This window comes from Haemaphysalis longicornis, unplaced genomic scaffold, assembly GCF_048455015.1.
Source record: "Haemaphysalis longicornis isolate Haplotype H1 unplaced genomic scaffold, Haemaphysalis longicornis Haplotype H1 scaffold_1, whole genome shotgun sequence".
NCBI lineage: Eukaryota > Metazoa > Arthropoda > Arachnida > Ixodida > Ixodidae > Haemaphysalis > Haemaphysalis longicornis.
This window is the reverse complement of record NW_027526203.1, coordinates 102,578,284-102,591,780: the sequence shown is the minus strand read 5'-3', so window position 1 is coordinate 102,591,780 and position 13,497 is coordinate 102,578,284.

The window sequence follows — 13,497 nt, the reverse complement described above, 5'->3', positions numbered from 1 at the left end:
GCGCGTCTTCTCTTTTTATAACCGTGCCGGCGCGGAGAGAGAGAGAACCAAACACAACGCGCCCGCCGCCGTCAGCGAATAACTTCCATCTTCTCCCTTCTAGAATCATCGACGCTCTTTAGCACTGGCAAGGCCACCCGTGCCTCCTCGAGAGTGCTCGAAGCTTCGGTGTAAGTTGAGCGGCGGAGCTTTTTATTTTGGTATTTTCTTGCCGGCGACCCGGCGAGTGGTCGTGTTACCGCCTCTTCGTTCGCGAAGGTTCCAGCCTTATCTCGCGGCGAATAGAACCGAACTGAATGAATCGAACGACTGCAAGAAGAATTAGGCGCTGTACAATAAAATGAAAAATTTATACGGTACTTTTAGATGTCGTACGCTCGAGTTTGTGACAATAAATGACATATGCAATATACCGCAAACGCAAGATATTATACTATATGCAGACGACACTAACGTGTTTTTTAATGGGGATAACATGGGAGATCTTGAAATAGTAGCGAACGATTGGCTTAAGGAACTTTCCGCTTGGCTATTGACGAATGATCTGGAGCTAAATACAAAAAAAACCAAGTACGTAATTTTCATAGCTAGAAACACTCCTTTAGATAAGAATCCTGAACACTTTTTTTCAAATAAAGGTATTAAATCTGTGAACAGTATCAAATTTCTTGGCGTATATTTTGATGAATTTCTTACGTGGAACGAGCATACTAATCAACTATTACTGAAGCTATCTAAGGTTACTGGCGCACTATGGAAACTCCGTGATAAAATTCCCGAGAGTTTCAGACTAACTGTGTATTATGCAATGTTCCAATCACAATTAAATTACTGCCTTTAGTCTGGGGCTTAACAAATTGTTCTAATATTTTAAAGCTAACTATAACGCAGAAAAAAGCTATTCGGGCTCTAGAAAATCTAGGTTCCCGACACAGTACCAGACAGTTCCGAGAAGCACATGAAATACTGAATATACAACAGCTACATATGTACAACTTAGCATTATATGTCTACAGGGAAATGCGCATAAATCGTCATGAATTTCAGCAAACATATCTATCAATGAATGATAGTTTTCAATTCAGAAAAATAAACTACAGGTTACCCCGTATTAAAACAAACTATGGCTTAAAGACCATGCACTATCTCACTCCCAAATTCCTAAATGATAATGCAGATATCGGTGAGATTATCGAAACCTGTCCTCCAAATTCCTTTAAACGAATATTACGAGAATACTGTTTTGCAAGATCTCTATTTTGACCTATTTTATAAGTAAATTTAGCTATTGGCATCCTGTGTTATATATGTACCTTTCTTTTTGTTATAAACATTCCCTTTGAATTTTGGTTCTTTGTAAGTTTATATATATGTTATTGTGTGATGACATGTTGTGTTATGCTCACACTGTTACGCGAAGTGTTGCGAGTGCTTGAAAATTTGTTGTTTTTTTTTTTTGCTCGGTTACCAGTTGTACTGAATTTTTTTTCTCGTCTTGTAACTTTGTGCTGCTGCTGATGTCTCAAAGGGAGGAGGGACCCAGTCAGGTACATATGTGTACCTTTTGTCCCCGTACCCTCAGTCTTTGTTTATGAAAAATAAAGAGTTTTACACTGAAAAAAAAATACTGTTCCCGGGGAATTCCATGTACAACGTTGTTGCTGATTTTTCTGGTTCTGACGTGTGCGCCCTAACCACGCAGCCTTTTTCTCCAAGAAACAAGGTTTGCAGTTTTCACATAGTGTTAACCGGGTTCAAATTCGGGATTCTCTAAGAGGTGTTCTGCTTTGGGTTGATGCGTAATTTATGGCGTCCTTAGGTAGCTCTATAAAAAGGGTTCGATGTGTCTGCTTCGAATGTTCTGCAGACACTTTTTCCCACTTGCACGCGACCTCTGTTTTCAAACGCTTCGCGCTTCAAAGCAAGTGAAGCCTAGGGAGCTTTTTTGAGGTGAAAGCCTCATTCGGCAAAAAAGCGTTGTTGTTATTACCCTGTCACAGAACTGACCGCCGCTATAAAGAGGTAATGAACAAGGGTTGTTCTACGACTGATGTTCTACGACTGTGATGCTGTACGACTGTGCTATTCCAGCACGTGGCGGGTGGCGGAACAAACGTTGCCGTCGTTGTTCCTTTCTTCGTAGCAGATGCCCAACTGGGGGATTGGACCGGAATGGGAAGCTTTGGTCGACTATTGCGCACGTTCCCCAGAACTTACAACACTGTCAATCGCAAATCTAAAAGTGGTCGAATAGTGCCTGCTGGACGTGATGCCACATGAATAAAACAGATACACACCAGCCAAAAAGAACCCCGATTTTAAATCGGATATGGCGTGTGTCGGTCTGCTTGCTGTTGTCATTATGCAGTACGAGGATGAAATCAAAGTTCAAAAACAGAATTAAACAAGAAAAGAAGCCGGTCGAATTAATTCTTGCCAAATGAAAGTGACAAAAAGAACGGGAGTGAAAAAAGTGATGTTAAGACGATCAGCACTAACGAACTTGTTAATAAGTATGAGATTAACACCCCGAAAGAGCCCGACAAGCCCTGTGTGAGTCTACTCCTCTGTTGTCCCGTTCTTTCATAAAACTTCAGTTGTTAGTCACCGCTGTGTGAATCTACTCCTCTGTTGTCCCGTTCTTTCGCGCTGTTAATCTCAGAAATATGTGCCAACTGGCCCGCCTACGATCCATGTTGTAAATAAGAATGACCAGGCTTTCCCCTTCTAACCAGGTAAACCGTTTTATTAAGTGCTCCGAGGAATGTTTTTCGCAGACGAAAAATACATGTAACGCTAACCATATAAGCTTGGCCTAAACTGTTGAAGCTTGTTGCAAGAGATAAAATCAACGTCGCCGTTCGGCTGTTCCAACGAAAGTGGCCGCATTGAGCTTGACAATTACAGATAATGACATTACCAGGCCCAGAGCGCACGTTTCCACTATTGCTTAGTGTTGGTTCTCACTATTTGACCTGTTTCACAGTATTAATTAATTTTGATTGGCAAGCAGCCGTCATCAAACTTTGATCGAAGTCTCCCTTAGAGTTAAAGCATAAGCGGACAGGTGTGTTCACGGGAACAAGTATTGTCGATGGTGGTTCGCAAACCAATTTATTTTAAACAGACCCATTTGAACTTTTTTACACTTTGGGAGAATTTAACTATCATATGGAAGAGCACGCAGGGTTCCAGAACCTGGCAGCGCTTTTGGGTACACCAGGAGTTGACGTCATCCGTCCGCGAAGCTACAACTTCTGCCGCACGGCTAAAAGATCTCAGCATAAAGCACTACACATTTAACCAAAGCTCGTGTAAATGGCTGGCAAACTCACTTGCTCAGTGAATGATGTCTGATGGGAGCCGCAGTACCAAGTGGAATTATTCGGTGAAGGAATCTGGAACTTCCTCGCAGACGTCGTCTCCGCAAGGATCGTTGCCCTACGCCTGATGAGCTGCGCAAAGTAAACGATGCTTCTTTGCAATGCGCTAATGAAATTTTCCGCCAAGGTATGGCCAGCGCAGGTTGAGTTAACACTCTTCTCCAAGAGTGTTGACTGTTGATTATCAAGGCTATCAAGGAATAACCCGCTGCAACGAACTCGCACAAGAATGAATCTTAGTCGGGTCCCAGTCTGAATAGCCCAAGCAAAAATCGTGGCGCCAAAACTGCCCAGAGCCAAAGGCATATAAAAACAAATCAGTGCCCTTTCAGTCTGTCAACAAGCATGACCTGCAAAGCTGGGCGCAATCCACGCAGTGCACGAAACAAAACACGTTGTTGTGTGAGTTGCGATAGAGAAACTTCTGAGCCAATTATCTAAATGAAGCTTGGAATAATTTGATTGATTGATTGATTCATCATTTATTGATTGTAGGGATTGATTGCAGGGTATACATTTATTTTTTCTCTCACGTTTGTTCGTTCCTTTTAGTTACTGTTGTTTCGGTTTGAAGCTTTCTGTGTATTCTTTATTTTGTAATACTCAACGGTCATAGTCAAGGGTCTGTTGACTATGGGATTCTTGTCTGTATACTACCTTGAATGTATTTAAATACCGCTGGAAAATTTCAATAGAGAATCTACAGTCTACAACCTACAATGCGCCGACACAATGCAGGTGACGAGGCGCGGCGTACTGGAGGGCTCAGGGTTAATTTTGGCCACCTGGGATTCTGTAACGTGCGCCGAAATCTTGTACACACGGGCGTTTTTGCTTTTCGCCTCCATCAAAAAAGCGGCCGTGGCAGCCGGGAATCGAACCCACGTCCTCGTGCTCAACAGCACAACGCTTTAGCTACTGAGCTGCCGCGGCAGCTGAAACTTGGAAGGAGCCTAGCCTTACCGCCCACCAGCACAACGGACATGCCGTAAGTAAGGTCATGAAAGCTATAGGTGTGATTGAACCCCCGCTCCTAACCATCGCTCGCCTAAACCAGCAACTTATGTGCGCGCGCTTAAACAAGAAACCGTCGAATATGCTTCTCTGAAAGTCCTTTAGGCTAAACAAGCAATAATGACCCCCGTCGGCTTTCCAAGAAGGAAAATTGCTCGTTTATCCGGGAGAGATTCAGAGCTACTCAACAAGCTGGAACTTGAAGCTATAACGGCGGCGCAGTTCTTTTCGTTGTTTTCGCGACCATTCGCGCTTCTGTTATGCCTAAACGCTCCTTCAATTACCGCTCTCCTTCCGCAAGCGATTACATGCGTCGCTTCCATAGTGGGTTAAAACGTGTAGGGCTTCGTGCTTGTTGTAGCAGACAAACGTGTGACCGTCTTTTTCCCTCCCCCGTCGTAGGCTTGTTGCTGTCTGTGTAACGCACAAACCACGGGGCAGACCACTCGATTACGGAGTTGAGCTGACAGGGCGCATCGAGCCATGACACTTCCACGTTTACGTCTCCCGCATTTAAGCGTCGATATCATGAGCAGCGGCATGGAGCCCAACTGTGCATGCTCGCCCCCCTCCTGCCACCTCCATCCTGTGCACGCACAAAATGGCAGCCGCTGATGGGAGGATACTTTGGAGCGAAATATACCGGGGAAAATGTCGCTCGGAAGGGCTTTGAAGCTCAACAAGAATTATGGGCTCACACCGGAGTTCCAAATGGGCAAGTTTTTCTTCGGCCAAGAGGAACTCGGCGAGGTGGAATATGAGGCGGGAAAGGCGGGGGTGGTTTGCGGTCGTTTGTGCGCCTATTCGCGTTTCCGTTGATTCTGCGCAGCCATCCGACAACGGCACTACCGCCGTTGTCGGCCAATTGTGCAACTTCTGAAAGAGGCACCTGTGGTGGAAAGGGGAATAACACTTGTGAAACGGGGGCCGGCGGGATCGAGGAGGAGCCCAGGAGTGGCGCCGAGTAAAGTGGCTTCGCCAGAATAAAAACGGGGGGGGGGGGGGGGGGTTGACATACACTGCTTGAAGGAAAAAGTCCATAATATGTTCCACATCAGCTTCTACACATGCATGTTAGCTAGTAAGACATTCGATTGAATCACGTCTCAAGTAACAAACAGAAAATCACGTCCAGCTGGCCGAGGACGCTGCTAGAGCCAAAGGGCTCTTGGCCGACGCCTGGGATCATCAGCCTCTCCCGATAAAGTTGTTTTTCTCTCTGTCTCTTAACTGAAACCCACACCACTAGTTAACTGAAACGACAAACCTGAAATGTCGGGAGCCCTATTGCGCGTATTTAAAGTCCGTTCATTTGAGCATTTCTAAATGCCTTCAGCGAATTACGTGTAAGGACTCTCGTTTACGACAGAATGGGTATTTAGCAATTGTAGAGTGTTTTAGTCCACTGCTAATGACCATTATGGATTGCTTGACGATTATTATGGTTCACTTTATTGGATGTTAAAGGTTTAAAGCAGTCAATATGCGAAAATTCTGCACTTCCGGAATTTCAGATTTCATAAAATAAATTTTCAAATGCTCGAATTAATGACGTTCGGCGCAAAACACCGGGGCATGCACTGCTAAGTACCGTGCCCTGTGCCCTTTGTTAGAAATATGACACGCTTGATTATGATCGGCCCCCCAATTAACGACGTCGCCTTGTTTCAACATTCTCTGCGTTTGTCCGCGTTGCTAGAGCTTCGCTAAAAATCTTTTACAACCATTTGAGACAAGTTCCTTAGAGTTCCGCAAAGTGTCAAGTGCTGTTTGCATTGAAGGCAGTCTTAGTACCTTTAGCATTCAATATGAACTTTTTCGTAGGTTTACGAGACGTTTAACCCCCTTACGGGAGAGTATGGGCAGAACCCTTCTCAATAATTGCGCTAAGTTTGAAAAGATATCCACCAAGGTTGTACGCTGAGATAGTGTAGATGAGAAGCTTGGGGCACGGAAAATATTCTTTATGAAATGTTTGTATGAACTAACCGAAAGGAGGGCCTGTTGTTCGAATTGCTGAAAAAAGAAATTTGTGCTTCTTACCGCCTTCGGATCTTCTTCCAACCCCTCATCGATTATTTTGGTATTCATGGCACCAGCCGTCGTTATCGCACCAATGTCTGCAGTGTCATACTTCGCAGCAAGAGGTACCCCATCATATCGTCGATCGACTGTAACCAAACCGGAAGACTTTTCGGGCGCTCCCTTTTCAGACTGGGGTTGGGGCACCACGATCCATGGCTCCAGCATGTCTCGGCCATCTGCATTGCGTGGCGCTGCCCGGAGTTGTCGGCCCAGAAACTTGTCATCCGCACTTGCGTCTGGCGGAAAGAGTCGGGCATGGACGGCGAGAATCCCGGCCACCAGTAGTATACCGGCGCACGCGACTACCAACACAAAGCTCAGCCACGCGGTGCCGCCTGCCTTGGGTGATGAACCGGAGACAAGCGACGCTTCCTCCGGGGTCCTCTGGGGCTCATATGGAACCCCGTCTGGTGCGCCTTGAACTGGGCTGGTACTGTCACTATTGTAGGAAAAACTGGGGTAGTAGCTGGTGTCGAAAAATCGCGGGTCGTGCAGTAGCCCGGGCCACGCAGACGGTGCCTGCATTTCCAGCCATAGTGGTTCGGATGGCCCCTCGCCACCAGAGTGGTGGGCTTCCTGCCGCCTATCAGTCTCCTCGTAGAAGGACTGCATCTGCCTTCTACCAATCTAACGGCTAACCAGAGAACCTATGCCATCGGGTCTGCTAGCAGCTCAATGGTACCAAGCTACCGGATGGCACATCAACACAGGGAGAGATTGTCCAAGAACGCCTCTAAATCAACTTGTGCTATATCTAGCACACGTTGTGGTAGAAACCGACAGCCTAAATTGCAACGCAAAAATATCAGCAAAAGTCAGTGTAGCGCTAGAACTTTATGGCACTGCGTTAAATGTTAGCGGGTGCTGTTAGCGAGAGCTACAGATATGGTGCAGCGAGAGCAATCCGCTTGCGGGGCTGGGAGTCACAGCTGCTAGCCGGCGCGATCCGCTAAGAACAGGCCTACATATGGAGTTATGATCGACGACTGGGCGGGTTACATTAATCTCAGTAACGGCGCAATAACCAGGAGACAAAAAAAAAATCGCGCCAATCCACCCCGTGAATGTGGTTGGAAAGCAAAGCTGTAAACTGCACCCATAACGATTACCCATGCGACGTCACTTAAATTCACTCACATCGCTCTACAAATTGTAAAACCAGAGAAAAGTGAATTGCACTTAACAACACCATTTATTACTTGAAAGAGGTATTCTTGTTAAGGCTAAATCAATGCATGAAGCATGAACAGTGTTTGGTTGAGTTGTATTGGTGTAGCACAAGAGTGGAAACTTTTTTTATAAAATTAAAGTAAGCTCCAACCCGGTGTTAGACGATCTGTCTTCTCCGTCTCTGCGCCGCGGACTTAGGGGACGAGATTTGCGGCAGAAAAGGAGGAGGAGGAAGAAATACTTCTGTTCAGATTTCTGAAAGGCCCAGAGTGCATTCCTGGGGAGTGATTCCTTCTTCTGTGGGGCCCATATGCAGTCCGCGCGGCCTGCGTTCTGTCCACCCGCTGAAGCTGGGTAGGCCGAGAGGGCCTGGACAGCAGCATCTCCCATTGCTCTTGTTGGGTAGTTGACGGAAAGAGAGGAGGGTGCTCAGGGCTAAAGTTGCACACCCCGATTACGGGGCGGAGTATTCCTACTTCTCATCAAAATTTACATTCAGCGTCGTAGCGATTCGGATACATTAAGTGAAGCCGCGTAGGCTGTGGGAAGGAGCCCGTATTATATGAGCCGTAGGGTAGTTTGTTGTTCTCTGGAAAGGTCATGGTAAGGCGAAGGTGCGGTGTGTCTCAGAAGGCGATAATGCTGGGTTATCTCCCTGAACGCGACAAGCGGGGGACTGTCCTCGTGCAGCTCCATAGCACGGGAGTTAAAACGCAGGCTTGTTGGGTGGGCGTATTTGTTGCCCTGCATTGAAGCGTGAGGGGGTGTCCAGATGAGCTGAAAGGAAACGTTTGGGGAGTGGTTTTTTTAGCACGCGCAGTGCAGGTCAGGACACCCAACCCTACTGGCAATTCCAGTAGGCTTGCTGGGAATCGATGACTACCCTCCGAACACCTGGTTGAGCGAGATACAAGGTGATGGCTGCCTTTTCTGCTGCCGTCATTTCTTGGGTCCTAATCGAGGTACACGCAAGGAGTTGGTTCTGGAGGTAGCCACAAATGATGGCGTATTGCTGCCCTCGATGTTTGGAGGCGTCTGTGTAGATAACTGCATGATCCCCACCGAGGGTGGTGTTTAGCGCTTGAGCCCGTGCTTTTCGGTGACCCTCGTCATGTGAGGGGTTCATATTTCTAAGCAAAAGGAGCATCCTTAGTTTTAGTCGCCAAGAGTCTATGAGTACGTCAAGCGGAGTGACATTCTGGGCGGCCCAGCCAATCTGGTGAAGGATGCGCTTCCCCACCGCCGTTCTGAGCCGGACCTTCTGGTTAGTAAGATGGCCTTCTATCAGCTCTTCCACCGTGTTGTGGAGCCCGTGCTAAGCAGCCTCTGTGTGGACACACTCATGAGAAGACCAATGGCCTACTCGACTGCCTTTCTACTCATTATATAAAGCATCTCTATGTCTGCCGTGTCGAGAAGAAGACGGGGGGTTGACGTAAGTGACTCTAGAGAGGACAAAAGCTTCAATTAATCGAAAGGTACCGTATTCCTTTGGGCCTCGCATCTTGGTGGAAACTCGCCTGATCATGTGTATGATTTGATTAATGATGTTTTAAAGCAAAGCTTTTTACCTCTACCCCCCAAGGGTTCTTTCGCGACCGTTGGTGTCACCAGAAAACTCCAGCGAACAAATAAAAGAATTTACTGGCACCGCCGGGAATCGAACCTGGAACTAATAGACCAACAAAGCGAGAGCCCGTTGTCCTACCGATTAAGCTACGAGCCCACGCGAAGACGGGGAAGACAGGTGGTGTACTCACCAAGCACAACTACCGGTTTACCCCCTGCGTTCTCGCTGAATGCCACGTGAAAGCGTCACGTGACCACTCACGCCCGTCGAGCGGCCCTGCGCGCACCTTGCTCATGGGCTGGCTAAGAGTTACAAAAATTAAAGGAAGCTCACACCAATGCATGGCATTTCACTTCTAGTACGCCAATGTGCTAAAGCCTGTGGCCTCCAGTGTTCACGTAAAAAATCACAGCTCCTTGTCGTCCGCCCTCACGCCAAACCAAGGAATGCATTCAAATACTCCTTGATGGCCAGGCCATCACTCCAAGCCCCAGCATCAAGATCCTGGGCCTACATCTCGAGGCTAACACGAAGAGTGACGTCTCCTTGCAGTGTCTCAAAAACATCATTAATCAAATCATACACATGATCAGGCGAGTTTCCACCAAGATGCGAGGCCCAAAGGAATACGGTACCTTTCGATTAATTGAAGCTTTTGTCCTCTCTAGAGTCACTTACGTCAACCCCCCGTCTTCTTCTCGACACGGCAGACATAGAGATGCTTTATATAATGAGTAGAAAGGCAGTCGAGTAGGCCATTGGTCTTCTCATGAGTGTGTCCACACAGAGGCTGCTTAGCACGGGCTCCACAACACGGTGGAAGAGCTGATAGAAGGCCATCTTACTAACCAGAAGGTCCGGCTCAGAACGGCGGTGGGGAAGCGCATCCTTCACCAGATTGGCTGGGCCGCCCAGAATGTCACTCCGCTTGACGTACTCATAGACTCTTGGCGACCAAAACTAAGGATGCTCCTTTTGCTTAGAAATATGAACCCCTCACATGACGAGGGTCACCGAAAAGCACGGGCTCAAGCGCTAAACACCACCCTCGGTGGGGATCATGCAGTTATCTACACAGACGCCTCCAAACATCGAGGGCAGCAATACGCCATCATTTGTGGCTACCTCCAGAACCAACTCCTTGCGTGTACCTCGATTAGGACCCAAGAAATGACGGCAGCAGAAAAGGCAGCCATCACCTTGTATCTCGCTCAACCAGGTGTTCGGAGGGTAGTCATCGATTCCCAGCAAGCCTACTGGAATTGCCAGTAGGGTTGGGTGTCCTGACCTGCACTGCGCGTGCTAAAAAAAACACTCCCCAAACAGTTCCATTCAGCTCATCTAGACACCCCCTCACGCTTCAGTGGAGGGCAACAAATACGCCCACCCAACAAGCCTGCGTTTTAACTCCCGTGCTATGGAGCTGCACGAGGACAGTCCCCCGCTTGTCGCGTTCAGGGAGATAACCCAGCATTATCGCCTTCTGAGACACACCGCACCTTCGCCTTACCATGACCTTTCCAGAGAACAACAAACTACCCTACGGCTCATATAATACGGGCTCCTTCCCACAGCCTACGCGGCTTCACTTAATGTATCCGAATCGCTACGACGCTGAATGTAAATTTTGATGAGAAGTAGGAATACTCCGCCCCGTAATCGGGGTGTGCAACTTTAGCCCTGAGCACCCTCCTCTCTTTCCGTCAACTACCCAACAAGAGCAATGGGAGATGCTGCTGTCCAGGCCCTCTCGGCCTACCCAGCTTCAGCGGGTGGACAGAACGCAGGCCGCGCGGACTGCATATGGGCCCCACAGAAGAAGGAATCACTCCCCAGGAATGCACTCTGGGCCTTTCAGAAATCTGAACAGAAGTATTTCTTCCTCCTCCTCCTTTTCTGCCGCAAATCTCGTCCCCTAAGTCCGCGGCGCAGAGACGGAGAAGACAGATCGTCTAACACCGGGTTGGAGCTTACTTTAATTTTATAAAAAAAGTTTCCACTCTTGTGCTACACCAATACAACTCAACCAAACACTGTTCATGCTTCATGCATTGATTTAGCCTTAACAAGAATACCTCTTTCAAGTAATAAATGGTGTTGTTAAGTGCAATTCACTTTTCTCTGGTTTTACAATTTGTAGAGCGATGTGAGTGAATTTAAGTGACGTCGCATGGGTAATCGTTATGGGTGCAGTTTACAGCTTTGCTTTCCAACCACATTCACGGGGTGGATTGGCGCGATTTTTTTGAGACACTGCAAGGAGACGTCACTCTTCGTGTTAGCCTCGAGATGTAGGCCCAGGATCTTGATGCTGGGGCTTGGAGTGATGGCCTGGCCATCAAGGAGTATTTGAATGCATTCCTTGGTTTGGCGTGAGGGCGGACGACAAGGAGCTGTGATTTTTTACGTGAACACTGGAGGCCACAGGCTTTAGCACATTGGCGTACTAGAAGTGAAATGCCATGCATTGGTGTGAGCTTCCTTTAATTTTTGTAACTCTTAGCCAGCCCATGAGCAAGGTGCGCGCAGGGCCGCTCGACGGGCGTGAGTGGTCACGTGACGCTTTCACGTGGCATTCAGCGAGAACGCAGGGGGTAAACCGGTAGTTGTGCTTGGTGAGTACACCACCTGTCTTCCCCGTCTTCGCGTGGGCTCGTAGCTTAATCGGTAGGACAACGGGCTCTCGCTTTGTTGGTCTATTAGTTCCAGGTTCGATTCCCGGCGGTGCCAGTAAATTCTTTTATTTGTTCGCTGGAGTTTTCTGGTGACACCAACGGTCGCGAAAGAACCCTTGGGGGGTAGAGGTAAAAAGCTTTGCTTTAAAAGAGAAGATTGAGTGATTATGAGGTTTAACGCACCCACGATGTGGCGCGCAGTATTGGACGGTTCCGGAGTAACTTTGACCACCCGGAGATCTTTAACTAGTGGAGGGCTCCGGAATAACTTTGACCAACCGGAGATCTTTAACGCCGACAAAGAGAAGAGGGCACAAGCACAGCGCTGACAAAAAGCTGAAATTTTATTGACTGTAAAAACAACAAAGAAAAGAAGGAAACACTAATTTGGCATGTAACACATGAAAGGTTATGAACGCCGCGTGACAATGACTCGGCGTTTCGTTTTTTTTACGCGTCCCAGTAATCTACTCTCTGAGCAAGTACATTATGTAGTCCCGTCGTGGTACATTGAAATACGAACAACGGGGCGCGGAGATTTCAGTACTTGGCGCGCACCCGGACGACGAGTCGCCTATGCGCAGTAGGAACAAGTTACGAGAGTTCGTGGCCTACCTCGCTATGGAAAGACCATCGTGTTTCCATCTTCTGTTGTCTGTTCAGAATGAAATAAGGAAATAAATAGATATAGCTGCGTGCGCCGTTTTCATTCATCGCAGGAAGAAAGGTAGATAAAGCGCTAACCACATCACGTGTCGAGCGAGCGTCCGCGTAGTTCGGCGCCACCTCGCGGACACGTAGGAGAGGGCGAATAACGGCAAGGAGCAGCGAAGTCACGCGACAGCCGCTGCGTTGACATGCGTTGGTTGACACGTTTGTATGAGCTCTGCCCCTTTCAAAATCATTTTTAACCGCTTATGAGCCTAAATACAGTAACAAGGACCCTAGATTTGCCCTAAAAATACACTTGCCTCGCGTTATTCTTGCTGGGAATGCTTGCGGGCCATTTGTGAAATCCTGCAAAATGTATTTCAAGTTATCGCCGTCAAATCTCACCAAAACAAGAAAGCTTGATAAAAAAATGCATTTCGAACAATTTATTTCCGTAAAAATTGGTGCCCTACATTGATGTTATGTATACGCAGTGCTTCATAAGCGTAGACAAAACAAATTTCAGCGCAGCCTTGCTACTGAGGTTAGAGTCGAACGTCACTGCTAGATAAAAAGGTACGGAATTCTGGCTCCCTTTGTTTACCCTTCAAAGAAAAGCGACTGAAACCTTCCCCACAAAGAAATACAGCAAGGTGTTGGCGAGATTCCAACCATGCACTTTCAAAACAAAAGCCCCGCTCTCAACCACTTCACCACGCCTGGAGATGCAGAAGATGCCAATACTTCGGTGTACTAAGCTACCGTGCCGACAAATATTGTCAGGTATGTTTTGTTTTGGCCGCATCTAAGGAACTCGGGAAGTGATAACACTGGTTTTTTACGCAACGATCTCGGAGGCGGGGACAGTTATGGTTGTACTACAATCGGTGTAACCAAAGCTCCCTTATTTGGGTCAAGAAAAGCTATCTAACATCCCCGGTCTCCCTCC